Raw genomic sequence first — 4943 nt, 5'->3', positions numbered from 1 at the left:
AGCAAAACTGCAGTAACTTTATACGATCCATCTGCTTTTTATGGGAAGAAAGAGCTTCATAAATAGTGTGTATTCACGACATTTATCTGTGGCTTTTTTGCAGGTGGGAGAAACATTTGTTTAAATGAGATTCAGAGTACTGGTGGAGGCTATGAATACGTACTTTGCCAACAGTTCATGAAGAGGTACTGCAGTTGAAAAATGCAGATTTTTCTCCATGGTCTCTGAATTATCTAACTCAAGAGAATTCATTTGGATCATTTACATTTCTAACAATCTATATTAAGGCAGGTGCAGACCTTATCCCTTTGTGAAGAATCTTCCTGCTAGGAAAAAAACAAAGCAGTGTTAGCATTTCCAGCAGCTTTCCTGCTGCTGCCTGGCAGAGGGTAAGCAGAGCAGCTTTCCATTCACTGGTTCTTTGCTGAGCTTCACCCTCCAACAGTAGAAGATCTGTGCTTTGGCTCTTCCTCTCCCCTGTCATGTTTTGAATAATACGGCCTATTACCCAGTCTTCCTACTCAGTTGTTGGCAGCTTGCTCTCCTGGAGTATTGCTGCAATAGATCTTTGGAGCAGAACCTCAGTCTGAGGCTCTTTTGTTGTAATATAGTTCCTACTTTATAACCACACTCTTATGAGAAAAGGGAGGGAGAAACAGAGAGAGAAAAGGAAAAGCTTTGTGCAACTCAGGAAAATTCTGACCAAGAAATAGTGAATACACAGGCATATTAACTGTGAATTAAGCATGGAAGTTATGTTGGTACAGCAAGAATATATCTTGACATTAACTATATATTCTATTTCTCTTTTATGTGGTAATAGCTTACCAGTCTATTTTAAAGAATTTCAAGGGGAAACAAGTCACAAGTACATTGCAGAAATAAATCAAGTTTATCTCCCCTGGAAATTGCAGTGTACAGATAACACATGCTCTTTCAAGATGACTTCCCTTGTAAATACATGAGTTCTGCACTGCCAAGGAAGATGATTCTCTCCCTCCCCTTATCTGAACGGTCTAATTGAGTCACAACAGTGATTTCAGCTACTGAAATGTAGTTGTGTCATTATTCTGCATGCAAAGACATTTTTTCTCCAGAATTTGGGATATGTATCCAAGGAGATGTTTCTGACTGCTACTGTCACTCAAACATATACAGCCCTGTAAGAGCTTTTGTCTAACGTTTTCTTAGCCTGTGCTTGCTAATTGCTCAACAGATTAAAGGCAAGAGAATAAGAAAGACTCCATGAACCCAAGTACGCAACACACCTGACTAAGCCTGGGTTTGTTCACATAGAGAAGCTGAACTAGCTTCAAGTTGGTTAGTTTAGCATCATCTTTTTCATTAACTTGACACAGTTATTAGGCTCTTGTAAGAGTAAGTGCCCTGAATTAATTTACATGGTGATGCCCAGGCAGACATTATAGCATTTGGTTTATTTCTGAAATTCCTTGCAAGGCAGAGGAACCAAATCTGCCCTAATCCTGTTTTAAGGAAAACAACCCAGTGAGAGATCCATTGGGCCTAAAAGGAGTTTTGCCTTTGACTTTCAACCAAACCATGTTCACGTTCAAATTAAATACTTCCTAGTCTGCCATGTGACAGCCTAATATTGCTGGTTTTGGTGTCAGCAACAGAATTAGCATACACTTTACTTAGGAAATCCAGTTCAAAGGTTGAAATGGTGAGTTTCCATGTAAAGCAGTACTTTTTCTATTAAACATACTTTAAGAGCTACATTAGGTAGCTTTGTGTAGAAGCTACAGCTTTGTGTAGAAGAAACCAGAAAGAACTAATTTATAGTGTAGAAACATTGCTTTTTTTCTGCTTTGTGATTTACAAATCACACCCATTCACACTCAGAGCTTTTCCACATAGGAAGCTGATGCACAGTGATGAACATACTAGGCTTCAAGGTGGTCCTTAGTGAGTGACTGACCTCAAAAAGATTATGTTGTCAATTCATCGTTTCAATTAGTACCACTGTACCTCACTCATCTGCCATCTGATTATTACTCAGGGTGTTTTATATGAAATATTGAATAATCATTCTCTGTTTGCCATCTCTGTAGCATCCATGATTTTCTACATCATAATTAAACTGATTGAGTATTCAGATTGAACAATTTATCCCTCTTTTCTTCTTTGTCCTTATCTTTTCCCATCATATATGCCTAGATAACTTCATTCTTTGACCTTTCCCAAATAAAGCCCATCTACCAGCTCCCCCCCTCCTCTTTTGAAATGTAATTTTTGTCCCCTCATTGAGTCCTTGCATGCCAGTGTCCAACAAAGCCAGTCCTGGGCTTATATCAGCTTTATGAAATAACTCCAGAACTTCAAAGGACCCTCCTTCAAAAACATCTGAAGTCCTCTTGAGACCAGGATCTCCCTTTCTTACTTGCTGTTTGCACTGCAGGGTGAAGGATAACTTCAATCCCACACCACCCTTAGCATCCTGGCTCTTGGTAACCCAGCAATTCAGCTGCCCTATCTAGCATCGGCTCTGGTGAGAGGCAGGTGTTCATCTCTGCTCACTCAGTGGACCTCAGCCTGAGCTGGTTTTGGTTCTACTTGCTTCTTGTCTCCACCTTTGCTGCAAGGCAAATGCTATGTCTCAAGAAGCTATCATAAAGGAAAAAACAAATTACTGTGGACAAAAGAGCTAAAGAGAGATGAAAGTTTCCTAGACTTTCTGTAGGCTCCTGGGAGATATTTGTCACTCCTCTCTCCTGCTCCCATTAGAGAGGCAATTCCTACTGTTTGCTTTGTCATATACCTGTTCCATCATCTCTTTTTCCATGTAGAAATGTCCTATGAACTCTCTCACATTTCCTTGTGACCCTTCTCAATATCTTTCCCAGTGTTAGCATACACTTTTCCAAAGATGTTAACTAAAATTACCAGTAGTGCTCAAGATGCAGACACACCATGGAGCTATATAATGTTACATGCTATCTATCTGCTTTATTTTCAGTTCCTTCCCTAGTAATTCCCAATGCACTATTTGCCACTTCTCTGCTATGGAGCTGACTTTTCAAAGCACTATCCATAATGACTCCCACATCTCTTGCTTGATTTGTAATAGCTAATTCCCCTACCTAATAGCTAATTTAGAATTTTTCACTGTGAAAATAGTCATATAGTTGGTTTATTCTCCTTCTTGTGCCTTACTTGCTTTTATTGACATTTCATTTGTGATTTTCACTGAATTTCACCTGTGATTTTATCTCGTTATCACTCAGTACTGTGAGATCCTTCCACTGCTGTTTGCAGTCAATTGCACATTTCAGTTTCCCAAATAATTCTGTGTATTTTGCAGACATCCTTGCCTGCTTTTTAATATTTTTGTCCAGATGACCTTCAACAACTTTTAAATGCACATATTCCAATTTATATCTTGTGGCACTGCCCTGGTAACATCCGTCTGTCATGAAACATCGCGTTTTATCGTTGCTCTCTTTTTTTTTCCTGTTTTTCAGCCAGCTATTTATCCATGCCAGGACAAATTGATTTTTTTCATTAGATCAGTTTATTGGGATGCTTGATGAGGGGCTTTCCCAACAAGTTCTACATGTCTTTCCAGCTGTCCTGGAGCTGTACCTAGTGAATCTGTGCCCTGTGGCATGTGGGTCAGGTCCCTGGGACTCCTTGATCTCTGAAGATATGTAATGGTTGAAGAACGCCATGAGCTGTCATGGGGAAGACCCTCTGGAATCTCAGTATCATAAGGACATTGCAGGGTCACAGTGCCACTGTACAATGCAACAAAGAGGTGCACAGGGATTAGATCCTGGTATTTCTCTATCCCCGGGCAATCATCCACGCACTGTGGAGAACTGAATGTGGAGCTCACACCTGGATTTTGGAGCAGGGTGCCAGCAAAGATTTGCATTATGTTTTCAGTGTATCATCTGGTGTATTGGAGAGTGCTGCTGTTAGAGCAAGAATAAGTAATTCTAAGTCTTCATTTGTAGGACTGAGTTTTCACTGAAGCTTTTTGCTGAAGCTCCTGAAACTTTTTGTTCAACATACAAGAGCAGGATAGAAGTAGGTTGTTCAGATTAATGGGAAAAAATAACTTCTTAAGTCTCTATGTTGTATTCAAGTACAAGTAAATATGTGACTCTGAATCTTCATTTTAGAACGTACGAATATTTCTACAGCTATGCTATCAACGTATTTTCCTTGTACAGATGACATATTTTATTTTCCTTCTACTGATGAACTAACAGCTTAACTCAGTCTTTTCTGAATTTTTTGTGGCTTCCATATAAAACTCAACTGTACAAAAATCAACACAGCTTAGAAGGAAGATAAATTATTGCATGTGTTGGAACCAAGTGGAAGGCAGTGTGAATTACACATTCCAGTTGCTTTGGACCTCTTTGGACCTCTGCACCATATTGCAGAAATAGCAAGTTTTAAATCTGGGCAGGATTAGTTTATTATTTTGCCATCTATTAGATATTCCCTCTCAGTACAACTGCTAAATTATTGTCCCTTTTTTGAAGCAAAAAAGTATTTAATTCAAAAGTTGACATACTAATAAAATCCATCTCAAACATATAGTCTCTTGCTCTGCCTCAGCTTGTCATCCATATAAGGTCTCATAACTGTAAACATATTTAAATGTTTAAGTGAAACAGGACAATAAAGGACATTTGGCCAACATTCTAGGGCATATGAACCTAAATATGGGACTTCTAGAGAGAAAAAAAAAAAGGATTATATTTCACTTAACTTGACCTTTTAAGCTGCCAACCTTTTTACATGTAAAACATTTTTATATGGGGGAGCTATTCTTACTGTGCTTTTCTAACATGTGCAATGTTTTAAGTGAGGTCCTAGATGAAGGACTGGAACGAGTAAACATCTACAGCTCAATCGAAGTTCAACAACGTACCACATGTCTTCACAAAAACGTCCAACAATGATCTTAG

The sequence above is a fragment of the Pezoporus flaviventris genome, unplaced genomic scaffold (genome assembly GCF_033815535.1).
Source record: "Pezoporus flaviventris isolate CSIRO_AGI_PZ_B2104156 unplaced genomic scaffold, CSIRO_AGI_Pfla_v1 ptg000007l, whole genome shotgun sequence".
Lineage (NCBI taxonomy): Eukaryota > Metazoa > Chordata > Aves > Psittaciformes > Psittacidae > Pezoporus > Pezoporus flaviventris.
This window is presented reverse-complemented; position numbering follows the sequence as displayed.